At 43.1% G+C, this 16,058-nt stretch overlaps 1 protein-coding gene across 1 annotated transcript in view; it reads right to left on the bottom strand.

The window, feature by feature from the left end:
- The window catches only part of zfh2 (Zn finger homeodomain 2), a 203,935-nt gene that overhangs the window by 39,864 nt on the left and 148,013 nt on the right, over window positions 1–16,058 (bottom strand).

Here is a 16,058-nt window from a genome sequence, read left to right as displayed (position 1 = left end):
TTCAGTTAATATTTTTTATTGACATTTAATCGTTTATAAAATTGTATAATAGAATAATACAATAACGGAGGAATCTTCTAACAATAATGGTATGTTACACCCGAAAGGATATCTGGTGAACGTTCAACACCTGAGTGAAGCATCCCTTTCAACAAAGAACGGGAGATCAAATACCACCTTTCCACATGGAATAAATTCATGCTCACGGACGAGGCCGCTAGCTACCTTCGAATATTAAGAAAAAAGAGGAGTCTCATTAACTATGCGTGGCGCACGATTCTGTGGAACCCGTGGAGCGGTTTCAGCCAGTGTAGCAAAAAGGGTACCTCGGCGCGTCTTCCTAGTCAAATTAAAGCCTCCGCCAACTGTTCCGCCGTGAGCGCGTTTTAATCCAACGAAACGAGAGGAGACTGGCGATCACGTTTAATCGGTAGGGGCCCCGGCATTGTTTTGTGGAATTAGGAGCCGCGAACGGGGCCCCTGGCAGAAAGAAGAGGCTAGAAGGAATGGAACAGAATGAATCCTACCTCCCGTTGCCCCTCGGTAAAGGGAGAACGCGGTGGTTCTCGCATACCTCTAATATCTTCGCGTATACACGGTGGAGAGGTCCTTTCGGTTAGCTGTCGGACAGCCACGGCGATGACGTGACACTACCGGAGTTAGTTGAGTGGCGAAACGCGCGGGCAAAAAGCCGGACGAAAAACCGGGCCGAAACCGAGGAGGCGAAGCGGCTAAAACAAAGGAGGCGTGGAGGTGTGACGAAACGCTGAAGACGAGAACCGGAGGAGCGAGCCTTCTTCATTTGCCGAGGAAAACGTGTTATCGATTCACTCCCTCTTGTTCGTCGTTTCATTCAAATTATGTTCTCCCATCGTCACAGCGATCAAGATTTTTTAAATGAGACTTTATTAAATTGAATAATTTTCTTCGTATTTAATATAAAAATGCATCGACAAAAAACTTGCACGATAATTTATGTTCTCGATAATCTATAATATTCATCAGATGTTTTTACAGACGGGCGTTTTCAAACGGTTTTGCGTATGAAATCCACAGTTAAAAAAGTGAATAAAATATTCCGAATGTAGAAGCTTGATCGAACGCGCAGCGAAACTCGATCAGAGCCCCACGCCACGGAGATTATTATTAGGCTACGTCTTGGCCGCCTCGCGTGGGTCGGTCGGGATAAAAATTATTTTTCGCCTTGATTGAGATCTCTTGGGAGCCGGCCCTGGTGCGCCGGTGATACGTACGTGTGGACCATGTTACCGGGATCGAGCCCCATGAAATATCAATGGCTTATTACTAATGTAATCTTTCGTTCAATGCTCGATGATTGCCAGACACCGTGGATGTTCAGTCGAGAAAGTTTCTTTGTGTTTGCGCAGGTGCCACAAGATCACTCGTCCACTCTTACCAAACTATCTGTTCAGAATTTAATGATGGATTTTTGCTATTTTTATTCATCCCATTGTTGTTCGACGCACGATTGTTGATATTATAAATTTAGATTAGCAAAGAAAATAACACGGTATTAAGGAATAAATCATAAGAAAAAAACAGATAGGGAATTATCCTAACTACAGCACGACATTGTATAATTAATATTAAAAAATGTACTCATCGCACGATTTACGAAAGTCTATCAGTGTGCGACTGGTGGGGTAAAGGAATAAGTGACAAAGGCAATCGAACCGAGGATAGAGCCTCGGGTTGCATGCGAAACGGTCGTTTTTAAAACTCCGCCGGGAAAATAAGAAAAGCTCATCAAGTAGGGATGATTGCCGTTCCCTGAGCCCTCGCCCACGGGAGCCACCACTGGCTCCGGTTCCTACGTTATTCCCTCTCTGTAATCTAGGCCCTGACCTCCCTACCTCCGAGGTTCCTCTGGAATTCGCCTACGGGTTATTGTCCAAGTATCTTCGCTATGTTGACCTTCAATAATAAAAGAATACCTCGAAAGAACGATATATGGGAGCGGGAGATTAGCCCCACGCTAAGATATCGGGGTTGTTCCGGTGAATGGAGAAGTTTGATGAAAGATTAAATTGAATTTCGAATTTGTTATATACATATAATTATGTACTTTATTCGTTCAGTAATCTACATCTGTTATCCTCTTATTTACTGTATGTATTATTCATTATTTTGAAAACGTATATTTAAACGTTTGTTTAATTTATAAACACAAAAGACACTGACTGTAGATAATATTGAAATATTTAAATAACAAGCTTTCCAATAGTAAGCATACGAAAATAAGCATCGCTATTGCGAATTATATTTGGGACATGATTTTTCCTTACACGCGAAAGCTAACTCCATGTTTCGCGTCAGATCCAGGTCTCTCTGTCTTACGGAAAAAATCTCATTTTCTTCGCCCTCAGCAACCTCCCCTAAGAGCCGCCCCCGTTACGCGAGCGGAGCCAATATTTGCCTAAGGAAATTCAGGAAAGTTCACGCACGAGTCCCGGGGCTTGGCTACCTCGCGAGCTCGGCTTTTCCTCAGTCAATTTTCCGCCCGCCCGTTCTCATCCATTTTTTAAAGATATCTCTTTCCCAGGATGGAGAGTTATGCGAAATAATAATCCCGCGCTCGGCGATGGTCAAATATTAGCTTTGCGTTTAAAGTTTAAATAAAATTTCCCGTTCGGTGCTCGTCGAATCAATTTATTTTTTACTCGCTGCCACAGTAGAGGTAAAGTGATTGCAATTAGGTAGGAAATACAATGTTAACGGGGCGCCTGAAGAATTGATTAACGCGGTGCGTCCGCATTGAACCGAATACAGTTTTCAAAGGAAGACGGTACATGTAACGGGGCACGCGTTCGTTTAACACATCGCCTCGTTCGAGGAAAACACGGAAACGTTAACCGGCTGGTAATGAGTCCCATTACCAAGATACCGATGCGATGCAGCGTCATTACTTTTAATTCGATTGATGGGACTTTAATAGTTTGATTACCGCCGAACGTTGTTTAAAGATTACACTTATTATTTACATTCACCGTTGTCGCCAGAACCGGCCCGGTGATTTGTAAGCTTAACGCGACTTTCTCTGATCATGTTAAATCGCATAATTGCGCAAGGAATTCAAATGAACGTCCCTCGCTTCCTATTTCGCTTTGGAAATTTACAGTTTAGAAAAATATCGTTCGTACTTTATATTACCTTAAGATATATGTATTTGATGACCGGCGTTGTTTATGCAAAATTTTATCAACGAGTTCGTAAGACGGCTGGCAAACAGTTTTTAATACGAAAATGCACGTTGTCGTTCGTTCTTGTTTAATCTGCCAGCCAGGAATCGCAATTACGTGCCCGTTTTCCTTTTGCAGCGCGAACAACGGAGGAGCCACGTGTAAAACTCGCGTTTAACGCGGCGCAGGCCAAGCCCGTAAAAAGACCTCGGCCGGTGACAATTCGCGAGATAACGCTGGGTCCTTTATCCCGTTTTACGGCCGTCCGACCCAGTGCGCTGCCTCTGTCTCATTGTAGAAGCCGTGGAGGAGGGAACGGTGTTATGTTTTACATTTCCACGCTCGCGACGCGATTTTTAGTGCCGATCGGTACACAGCCGAGCTCCGGTTCGCTTTTGAGAGGGGCCGTGTGCTTCGAGGGTGGACCAGAAACCATTTTTTCGTGCAAAACTGGAAATCGTTTTACGAGCCGGGCAATTTGAATATTTCTTTAGCGACAAACAAGCTGGCTCGAGATGTTCAAGAAAGATTGGCATTCGGTCGAATGCACGTTGAGTAGGTTTGGAATTTTCGTATTCTTAGTTTCCACGTGGCACTAACTGCCTGTGTGCGATCGGTCAATATGTGTTATCGAACTTTGGATTACTGAAGCTTGATACTATTTCATAACTTATATATTTATATAATTGTTAATTTGTAAAAACCGAGAAGGTTTAGTTGTTTCATATAATGCGTAGCTATTTCATAAATTAACTGAATTAGTATTAAATTAATACAATTAGTAAAAATTACACATATAATTTTGTTCTTGTATCATTCATTATTACAACACTCGATGAATTAGTTATAATTCATTCGATTAGCAAAATAAATTCAATCTGGACCGGACACCTCCATTACAAGTTGGACTCATTTTTCTTAGGAAAAAAGGGAAGTTCTCGAAACGACGCGAGATAAATCTCGTTTCCGTGGTCAGAGAAAAGAAGTTCAGTCCCGGGCCCATGAAGGAGAATCTGTGGGGAGGGATTTGAATACGATCGATTCTCAATAAATAAGGATTCGCCGTGATTATGGAGCTGGTTCCACGTGGAAGGCGAACGAGGTTGAGAGGGTACGGCATATACGGCGGTGGGCCTCGCTATCTGTAAAAGATAACGAGACAACCCTCGGCGACGACTAACGTAGTTGGGTTGGGCTTCGTTAGATCGAGTCCCTCTCTCATGGGGTCTTTCGATTTTATTTCAACCGTTGGAAAATGTCTCGCGTTAGACTCGAGCAAGAATAAAATCACACGTACGAATAATTTTTAAACATATAGAAAATCTGATGATAATAAATGAAATACATGAACAGACATAAATTAGTTCGATTGAACGAAGTTCTGTAATTATTGGAAACCTGCAGGAAGGAGCGTGCGAAAGCTAAACGCGCGCGTGAAAAATGAGCGTCGGAACAATTACATCAACAGATAATCCAGCAAACTGACATTAATAATCGCGGAGAAGAGCGTTGAATAATTAGATCAATATTTCGCTGCTGAATATCTACTGATTCTTCGCGAGGCACAAAGAGAACGTCAGCCGGTAACAGCTCGGGAGCCGAAAGTATCGAGCAACGCCCGTCATACATCACCGTCGACTATCCGAGGCGAAATTACAAATCCCTTCTGCAAACTCATAATATAGGTACGCGTTCTTTATGAATCTAATGGCAGCGGATCTCCGTAGTCCTCTTACCGATCGAATTAATTCGACGTTCCGTCACTCGCGGATCACCGGACGACGGGGGAAGAGGAATAAAACGAGAAATGAGGAACGAGAGGAAAGCTCGGATTCCAGCGCGATCGCGACGAAGAGGGAAGAGGGCAGCCGGGGAGGAGGTCCGAGTAAAAGCGAACGGTCCGAGGAGGCGAAAGTAAATAAAGAGGGTAGGAAGCAACAAGAGGAAAGAGAAGAAACGGAGGAACAATCGGATGGATACCTGGGCCCGGTAAGAATTCGCATCGCAAATCCGTCCCACGTCAGCGCATCGAGTCGGCCAGACCGAAATCACGAATTCTCGGACTGTTGCGTGATCCGGCGTTGATTTATGACAAATAAGAGAATTCGGCCTGGCTACGCACGTCTCGAACAGGACTGGGTATAACCAGGTGCGTACCAATAATGAATACGTATAAGGAAGAAGAGGGAACCAGCCCCCATGCGCAGCGCGGACAGACCACGGGGGAGAGAAGGGAAACCCGGAGAGTGTACGGAGCCGTCGACTCTTATTTGAAATGTAAAGACGTGCATCTCACTCTCCTTCTTCGTCCATCGCTCGGCCGCGAATATTCCATTAGCAGCGGCCCGCTCTGTGTGCGTGCGCGTGCACGCCATTGCGCGTGGCATACATGCATAATCGTATATCAAATTATTTATATGTGCACCGGCAATGCGTCTAAGGAATGTAAGTACAGTCCCGCGCACAACATATTGTATCAATATAATCAACAGATTTTTGTCATTTCAAACGTGTACATGTGCCAAACGAAAGATACATTAAAATGAACATCGACGAAATCGATAATACGATTGTTCAAACCGTAAATCACTAATACTATTATTAAATACTCATTCCTGCCGTAGCGCGGCTTGTAAATTATGTTCATAATTCAGAAATTCACTTCAGACACGAATTCACGCCCGGCATCGTCATTAGCGCAATCCAATTCGAATCCCCGAAGCAATTTCGCCGCGCTGTACACTGTATCAACTTTTCCTCTCCGACGCCGTTTAACGCTTTTTGCCGGATTCGTATTCCGCCTCGGATCGAGCAAATCGAATAAGCAGCGAAACAAGAACAAAAGGATGGGAATGAATAAGAAGGGGGGGGAAAAAAAAATGGAGATCGAACGACGATCATTTGGTACCGCCACGTCCACCTGCGCCGCGTTCCTGTCCGTGAAGCTCCGTAACTGCGTGTACGTGTATCCCTGGAGCTATCCGCCGGCGCGGGAGTGTATGGGTGCGCGTATACCTGAATCGATGGGTCGACCATAGGTACGCGCACGGATTATCCGCAAAACGTCTCCCATTATGATTATGTTACTCTACGATCCAGATGTTCGTGGCACGTTCGATCGGGCTCGGCTCGGTACGTGATCGGTAAGAGGGTGCCTATCCTCTCTTCCCCACCTGAGTATTCTTATTCTCTTTATGCTCGATGGGGCACCGCAAGCGTTGCCGATCGATTACCGGGACTTAATATTTTTACTCCGGGGAGCAAATTTTGCTAAACGCGCTATTACCGCTATTTTTTGTCGCGGAAACCGCGAGATCGCATTAGTGAACTATCGCAATCCGATTATACCGCTCGATACCTCTGCCTCCTGATTCATTGATTTTTTTTCCTGTCTTCATGCGGTTGCCGGAACGTCTGATTTTCAACGAACGTTCTAACCAGTCTGTTATTAAAGAGACAAAGTATTCTCATACAATAATTAAAGCTTCAATCTGTCACAACTTTCGTATCGTACAGTATGTAGTTTCTAAGTTTAACTATGGGTCGTCGAACTCCACGCAATGTTGGAACAGTTTCAGTCTTGTAAAACGGCGAACTTATCACGGATATTATTTATATCGCACGGCTGCTTAGTATGAGGAGTGCGGGGTAATTTCGTTTAAGATACCCGTTACTATTCAGCCGGGATGTCCTTAATAATTGATGCGAAACCCGATGACAGTAGTAGGAAAGAACAATATAATACGTATTCCTGCGTGTACTGATGACAAAGTTTAACTTTCCGCGTGGCGGCTCGCATACTGATTCGATGGCCGGAGTCCGCATCGCGTATGCACGCGCATTATCCGTGAAATTCTTGCCATTATGATTATATCTGTAGGTCCCAAACGGGTATGCGCGTTCTTCGATCAAGCCCTGATCGTTGCGAGCAGGTACGTGAGCGGTAAGAAGGATACACTTAACTCGCCCATTTGATATTCCCACTTTGTAACCGATCGCGTAAATAGTGTCGGCGATCTCGCAGATTCCTTCCTACTTCCTACTTCGAGTTTCGTTTGAAAGTCTCGTGTTCCGATTGAGAGATTTGTGGTTTTCCGAGTTCTTTAACTTTTTCCATTCTGTAATGCGAGACAAGATTTTATTCGACGTTTAGAAAAATTATAATCCAATTTATTACGAGATGATCTGTGATACTGATTTAAATGACATAACTTTGTTCACGTCTGAATTGCAAAATTAGTATAACGAGTTTTGAAATAAAATTTAAATATGTGGAATTATATTAATTTTCTATATGTTAATAAAATATATGCTAAGGTGAAATAATTTCTAGAGCCATGTGTTACGATGGCGACTTTCGATTCCCAACGCGGTCTCCCCCGTTTCAACGATTTCTCAAAAGCTGCTGATTGATCGATGGCCAGTAGGGAAAAATGACAAGGGATGGATTTTACGAAAAAGGTTACACGTACACGGGGCTACGTGATCAGCATTAACCCTCGTCAGTGTTCGTTCCTTTTTGGCTAAAAAAAGGGAGCGTTTTAAATTTCGAGGGTGGCCTCCTTTGATCGGAGGGAATGTCATTAGGGCTTCTGCTCTTATGAGACCCGTTTGCCACATTCAATTCAAACCTTTGCTCTCCTTCACTGGCAGGATCGATTTTTCACGTTTAGAATTCTTTAATACCTCTAATGTTTGTTTAGTAGACTTTGATCTATAAACGTAAGATATTCCACCGAACGTATTTAATTTCAATATAAAATTGATGTAATTTTTCTTCAACTAATTTGCACAGGAATTATGTACATTTACATTGATTAAAAATAAATCTTTATTTAAATTATATTCACTAGCCTAGTTATTTTAATTTAAAAAAATATAACCTTTCATCAGTCATATTCCAAACAACAAATGAAATACCAAGTAACAAATAAGGTTTTATCCTCCACAAACAAAATCGTGCACCCTTCGGGTAGAACATGTCGCGTCGTTTTAAATCGTTCCAAACAGCGAAATCGTTCTTCCGTTTCCATAGCGAGGGGCAAAGGGGGGACAGCGCCGTTAGCACGTGGAATCATCATCGAAAAGGGGGTGGAGGGAAAGGAGGAGGGTATATCGCAGGGAGTATTGATTGCCGATCGTGTCGCGCACCCCTGACGTGAATTATCATCGGGCGATAGTAGTAAAAAGAAAAAAAGGCCTGAGTCATCGCGGGCCGTTCGATAGTCACCCTTCATCGGGCCAACGCGACGCTTTCCTATTTCTATATATGTATGTAATGTGCGCTCGCGCGCGCGCGCGTGTGCGTGTACGTGATCGGCTTCTTTGCATCGCCTCGCCCTCGAGGGGGGTGGACTCCGATACTATTTATCATAATTGATCGACATCGGGATAAAATGGCGGTGGGGACCGTTCAATCGCGGATATTAACAATCGGAATAAACGCAGCCTCGCGTGATTCCATGTGAAATAATAAATGTACTTCGCGTTACGCCTCGTACCACTCGATGATGGTAAAATAACTGAAATGATTGCTGAATGTAAATAATTGACGTTTATGCATCTTTCGAGGGAATTATGAAACGATGGAATTGATTCTCGTCAGAAATGAGTTACAAACACGCGTAGCACACGTCACTTGGCAAATATTGCATTATTTACATTAAATATAAGAATTAATCAGAGCGTGTAATATCAACAGATTGTATTCTATTGGAAACAGACTTAAAATTTCATATGTGCTGTTATACAAAATAGCTTCTTTAACATCTGCATTAAATCATTAAAATTATATATGTACATATTTATATTTGATCAAGTACACCTCATGAAGTATCATTTTTTTTTAAAGACTGTCACGATATCTAGTTTAAATTGCAACAGATTTGAAGCGTTTTACGCGTACCAGGCCATAAATAATCCCAATAGGCGAAGGTGCGAACAGGAAGCAATTAGCATCGCGCTTTCGCGGATTATTGTCGGTCTGGTACGCCGCCGCCGCCGCGCTGCTTTCTCATCTCATTTTCTCGGTAATATAATTGCGGAGAGAAAATAACGCGTGTAACGCGATTTCCACTCGGGGCCCGCGGTTAGCCATACACTCCCATGCAAAGGCATTAGCCTTTAAGGCGTTTTACTGCCGCCGAGGGGGAAATTTTTGTATCAGCTTGCATAATTTCAGTCGCCAGCCTCGTTGCCCTTTTTCACAACCTGTTTTCACGCTCCACCGATCATACCTCGGTGTCTCTTTGTTGGTGATAAAAAAACATAATTGCATCTCTAATTGCTTCTTCGCGTGAAATTTTGTGATTTTTCCAAACCGTGTACATTGGAGGCTTGAAACAATTATTCGAACGTCTATTTAAATTCTTTTATTCCCCTTTTTTCGATAACGAGCTTATGTCGCGGAGATTCAATATTTACCGACGTCGAAAAAAAATTTGTGAACGCTTATCACACGGTTCAAAGAATTCCTCGCTGCGTGGTGTAAATGAAGCTTCTAAAGAAAAAGATTTCGTGAAGTCGTTACCAAATTAACACCCATAGAAAATCCACAAGCTTGCCTAATGGCTGAGTTAACTACTAATTTTAGAAGATAGAATAACACCTTGTTAAGGAATTAAGCATGGAACGTAGAAACTTTAAATCCTCCGACCAATACGACAATTTAATCGTTTCAAAAACATGAAAACTTAAAATTATGAATTACAATATGCACGTACGTACATGTTTGATCGTACTATTCTAAAAATGCAAACTATTCATATGAGAAATGCAGTAGTGGTTTCAAGGACACGTAGGAGTACGAGCAAAGTGAATAAAATCGCTGGAATTTATTGTAACGGCGTGATTTGCATCGCGTCACTTCCTGTTTTCCAGTTTTTATCACCGGCGGCCGACACTGCGTGAAAATAAACGTGAAATTCGATTACGTCCATGCGTGTCAGACGCGTCGTAAATTATTTGCATTGTAAGCGCTTATTCCTCAGCTGTTCCCTTATTGCCTCATTTTTCAAACAAGATGCTTTACACGTGCCAGCAAAAAAAGAACAAATCGCTGTTAAACATCCGTTCTTACTTGGCCCTAGGCATAGCTAAGTATTTCAACTACAGTAGTGCAAACAAACTATGGATGAAAAATAATAATTTATCGTTCGAACAATTCTGCAGTTATTATTTTATGAAAACAGTGACGATAGAACCTAAACACTCATTGAGGAATCTAAGAAGACGAAGGCACGCGACTACTTTAAATTCGTCTTAGGTTATCCAAACTATTTAAAAAAAAAGAAAAAAAGGTCGGGCTCGCATAAAGGATTCAGAAGCTAGTGTATTGGGCAAGAAGGTCGAAGGTGGCGAAGCGACGCGCGCGGTTTTTCGTTTCGGCGGCGCGGCTTACAACACCCAAGAGGCGCGGCCGCCCCGACGCCGGGCATACCGAGCAGGCATTACTTGATTGTCTTGTCAGAAACGGAGCTACGAAGCCACCGTGGCTTTAATCTAACTTTTCTGTTACCCCCTCGAATCTCAAATATTGTTAGACGTCCAACTGATTTTAGTTGAAATCAAAACTAATAATTTAATACACATTATTTGAAACTTTTCACTCCCACGCGTAGTACAAATACTTGTAAAAGATGAGTTGGCAAAATGTGATATGTAATTTTATAGCTTTATAACAGTTTTTAATGATCAAAGTTAATTCTTACAATTTTTCTGCAGTGAAACGATTTATGTTGTACGAATTTCTAAATTTATAAAAATTCTACAAGGAAAAGACAAAACTGCTAACTAATTATATTATTGTTCGTTAACGACTCACACGTGAGTAAAGCTTCTTTCTCGGTCGAATGGTACAGCAGGGAATAGCATAGAATAGCTAATAAAATTGTCCGACGTCACGTGGACATGCCCGGGGACGGAATTGGGAATGTAAATGGAGCTAGACACGAAGACGGTTCGTTACTAACAATGCAAGAGCCTGCATGAGTTGAGACAACGTAACGCAGTATTACTCTTTCATCGCCAGAAGAATTTCAAGAATTAATGTACCTTCTCAGAAAATTTCAGATCTACAGTTTCATTATTAAGAATATGAGTCTTCATTGCAACTTATCACGAACTCTTTTGAGAGAATTTGTTCTGTAAAATACAAACTTGCCCGAATCTTCCAATTTCAATTTTTAAATGTCACGTGAATATGCAAACTAACGACAAACGTAATTGAAGAGCCGAGGTTCGGGAGATCGTTGGTAATAAAACGAAACGCATTTATAGAATAATTTTCAAAGTACATACGATTGCCCTCAGTCATCTCCGGGAAGCATTAACGCCACCCACGCCGGTTTTCCCCGAACGGCAGGCAATTACTCTTATCCGCGGCCGAGTCGATGCGACGATAACGCCTCGCGTCGCTCTCGGGCCTCGCATAATCGCGATTCCCGAGAGGAACGCGGCGCAAAAAGGGCCGCGCCGAGGGAAAGAGAGGGACGCAAGGTGCGCGGAGCGAGCGGAGACCACCTCGCGAGGCCCGAGAGACGTTAATCAGAATATAATGCGACCAGTTTGTAGGTGGCCGCCTTAATCGAAGCTACGTTCCTGGTTAAAAAGACCGGACGCGACGTGTCTTCGCCCGTTTATCTCTGTCCGCGTCTCTCTTTCCTCTTTCGCGGTCAATTAGGATTAACCGTGCGCGTCGTGACAATTAGCGTGGTCACGAACTCGGTTTCCAGTCGACGATTAGTTAACTATGGTCGAATGATCGTACTCATCTTTCCGAGGCCGTGTATTTCTCTTTAATTCAATTACAATTATCGTAATGTACATGAATTCCTGTATATTTTGCACATTGTAACGATAGTAAGAATTTCACTTAATTTCATTAAATCATTCGATCACATGGACGAAGATAAATTATTTCGATATAGTCGTCTAATATAAAATCTCTCCTACCGTTGATCTCGTGATTAACAAGATTGACCTCACGTTCTTTGCTATGTAATTAAGCAACTGACACCTCGCTGAGCAAATGTATCAACGAGGCAACGTTAACAAGTGAACCCTAGCTTGTAACCAGGTTCCATCTCGACCAACACTTTTGATCCTCGTCCAGCTCGGTGGCCGGAGCGTGGTAATTAGAGGCGTGCATAATTAAGCCGCAGTGATTGTTGACACCGCGTGTTAGCGAGCCAGCGACGACTGTCTTTCAACGACCAGTCGCAATTAGTATGCTCCGACCGAACGAGAGTTAAAGTGTTTGCGTTTGCGTTTCACGCGTACCGCGTAATTCCGTTGAATGGCTGCCTTATTAATTACTGTACGGACCGACGGGGGAAACGGCGACAAATTGCTTGGAACCGCGAAAAAACGAGAGGCTGCCTCAGGAATTCTAATCGATGGGCAAACAAACCGCGGACACGTGTGTTGAAATCGCCGCGAGCCGCTCTGTCCGCTCGTTAAGATCGCCGCTCTAATGAATTTCGATGTGCCGCTCGAAACTCGACGCTCAAAACTGTACGTATTTTTGTTCAACTAGATTTCGATTGCTTTCGAGAATATTCCATGTCAGGTGACACTCCGATCTTTGAATGTCTTCTAATTTAATAAAATAACAATCGGTGCAGTTAACCGTTTCGACGAAAGTCTGCAGATTATATCCTGTTTTCTCTACAAGATTATTAGTAGAAGAACACATTAAATTCTTAGCTCGCATGAGTGAGTCTCTCTGTAGAACGAGCAGAGACGATCTCGCGCGACGACAAAGGTGGCCGGCTCACCCGTTTCCACCCTGGTCCCATCCGCGGCCGTTTGTGGCCTCTATTTCTGTCGAGCCGGTCGTTTACTATCGGCAATCTGCATAAGCGTTTAACCGAGGCGAGGCTGAATCATACGCGCGAGGAGAATGGGGGCTGAGGTGTCGGTGAAGGAGGGGGGGAAGAACTCGGGCCCCGGGAGAGCAGAGAATAAAAAAGGGTGCACAGGAAAGAGGAGAAGGTGGAGGAGCCGAGGAAGGCGCGAAGCCGTTCGCCGATGGAGGCGAAAGTTTACGACGCGTCGCGTCGCCTCGACGCTACCACGGGGGCTCTCCTCTCTCTCTTTCTCTCTCTTTCTCTCTCTCTACACCTACGTAACAACACCTCGTACACACAACAGTCCGTCCTGGTGTATCCGAGTAACACTATACACCGTCCCCGGTGTAACAATGTGCCGGTTCGCTAGTAGCGGATCATTGGCCAGCCTCATCGCTCATTCTGCCCCGCCACAATTACATGTCTGTGTACGCGAGTAGCCTTCCTGTGCACGCGTAAAACAGAGCAGGAAAATTTTATTGTTGTCTAAACAGATTTATGAAATTTCTTAAATCAGAGAAGTCGCGAGTATAGTAATTAATCAAAATAATAGTTGACTCCAGTAGATACAATTTTAATATACAATTCTATGTACAAGTCAATTATAGTTTGAACGTTAAATAAACAGGATTTTAAAAAATACATTTTGCTGAGTTTTCAGAACGTCCATAAATTTGTCACTGAATTCTGTTTACAGAATGTCTTGATATTTTTTTTTTATAAGAATGATCATTCTGAGATTGTTATAATTTTGTGCATTACTGTACTGCAGACGGTGGATCATCGATCCAGCTTGTCGCGGTGATAGTTCCTCGCGGTACGCATCGGGTCTATCGTGTTTCTTATCCCCTGTAGGGTGACTTCTACGGCTACCTGAAAAATCCGACGACACGTGGACGCGCTTCCTCGCCATCAGATCCATCCTATCCGTCCATGTATCGTTTACTATTCACGGTTGGTTTACCGTAGTGCATAAAACTGCATCAAACTTTTCTTTACCAGACGCTAATTGACTCACGTGTCTTCTTACCACATTAAACAGTTTCACAATTTTGTGTGCCGTTTAATTAGTAAATTTAAAGTCCACCTTTCAAGTTTAAAAAGATGTACAGTGCAGATACATGGCAACATCATTCGTCAACTAATTACATTATTTATTAATGTATAACATCCATAATTCATTTTGTTGAACCGAAACCGTGTTCCAGATTAACTTCCAGTAACCGCAACAGATATTAGCACTTTGCCTTTGTCTCTCCAACTAAGTCTGACTAACACGTTCTCTCCTATCGCATAAAAATCACTGTAAAATCGTCATTTATTACGGGTACCGTCGTTCACCGGTCTTATGGCTCCTTTGTCGCTTCGTTCCGCGAAGTGCCTCTGCGTCTGTGTCAACGGTATGATTTAGACCGGTGCGATATTTGTTTCTACGGCTACCAGAACAGAACGACTGGTATCGTTCGTTTTCGTAGAACGACAACGGGGAAATGAATCTTCCACCGCAGCTCGTATTTCGCGCGTGACCGAGTTGGACGGAGAACACGGGCCTTGCGCAAGGATGTCTCTGTCCCGTGGCAGGAACGAAATTAGCAAGGATGAAATATTGAAATTGCAAGATATCGGAATAAGACGTAGCCGGTCGATGATCCGCGGAGATCTGTGTTCAAATAAACGAGCACTGACAAATCAGTCAAACGTGAACATGCCTGCAGCCTCCGATAAAGATTTAATACTTTAATAGTGAATTTCATGAATTACATATTTTCATAATACTAAAAATTGTAATTATTAGTCAAAATTGTCTTGAATTGAAATTCTTTTATATTACAAATATCCTGGCTTTGAAGTATTCATATTTATCTTATAAATCCCTGAAATCGAGATTAACAAAATTAAAACGAAGAGAGCTTTTGCAACATTTCTCACTCGTATAAAGTATAGACTATCTTAGTTAGAACAACGCGGGTCTAAGTATCTACAAAACGTACAAGGCGCACGTACGTAGTGGTCTAATTTATTCGCAACCGGGAAACGAACAAGCCCTATTCCTCTCCGAAAGCAGGAGCGTGCATCAGGGGAACCAGATCCAATTTAAACCAACCCTGTCGTCTGGCTCGGCGAGGGGACGGGTATGGGGCAAGAGTTTGCAAACTGCGTGAAACAAACGCAGTAGGTAGGATACTTGTGGCCGGGTCGAGCATAAACTGGCCGACTAACAACCCACACGTACAGTCTGCACCATAAGACATACTGTCTCAGACATTACCATACGAATTACGATTAGACTCTATAATATGAGTAGCCATTTAAAATTTTGTACCATAACAATAGTCAATCAATGATATCTATTACGTAGAATAACTCATTAATATTGGTTACATGCTTTTAAGAAACTCGTATGAATTTCTGCCTATACTTTTTCATGTACCTCCTAGATTTTATGCAAAACAATTGATACTTGTTTCAATATACGATCGTAAAATACAATTTCGAGAATGAAGTATCGCCTTGTTGTGAGATAGACTGTACACTGTTCAGCAGCGAAGAAATCGAGTAGGAGACCAAGCAGACGGACAGGCGGACAGACAGACGGACGGACAAACGCAGACACGCTATTAAGCGTGGCTAAGAAGTTGTGGCCATTCGCGGCGGAACAATCTCCCTTCGGGAGTACGTGCGAAAAGTGAGAAAGGCCGGCCAGGCGGGGAGGGTAAGGGCCGAGGCGAGGGGCTGTAAATTATAACTCCACCGCGAGGAGTCGAACCCGGAGCCCTAGCCTCGGCCAGACTCGTAAAAATATCTCTGCCCGGTTCTTACTCCCCGTGGAACCGGAACCAGCTCACGAATATGGCCTGCCGCCTCTCGCCCACTTCCGAATTTCGATATCTCGCTGCCTCGTTCACAATTCTGATCGAAATAATGCGGCACGAATGACCACTGATCAAAAACAATTCTTTTAAGTAGCATTCTATATTTAAGGAAGTGACAATATTGTTTGGCGAAGAAT

Source organism: Ceratina calcarata, unplaced genomic scaffold, assembly GCF_001652005.2.
Source record: "Ceratina calcarata isolate Rehan_Ccalc_2016 unplaced genomic scaffold, ASM165200v1 scaffold363.2, whole genome shotgun sequence".
NCBI lineage: Eukaryota > Metazoa > Arthropoda > Insecta > Hymenoptera > Apidae > Ceratina > Ceratina calcarata.
Note: the sequence above shows the minus strand (reverse complement) of the source record. Positions and strands in the feature narration are given on the sequence as shown.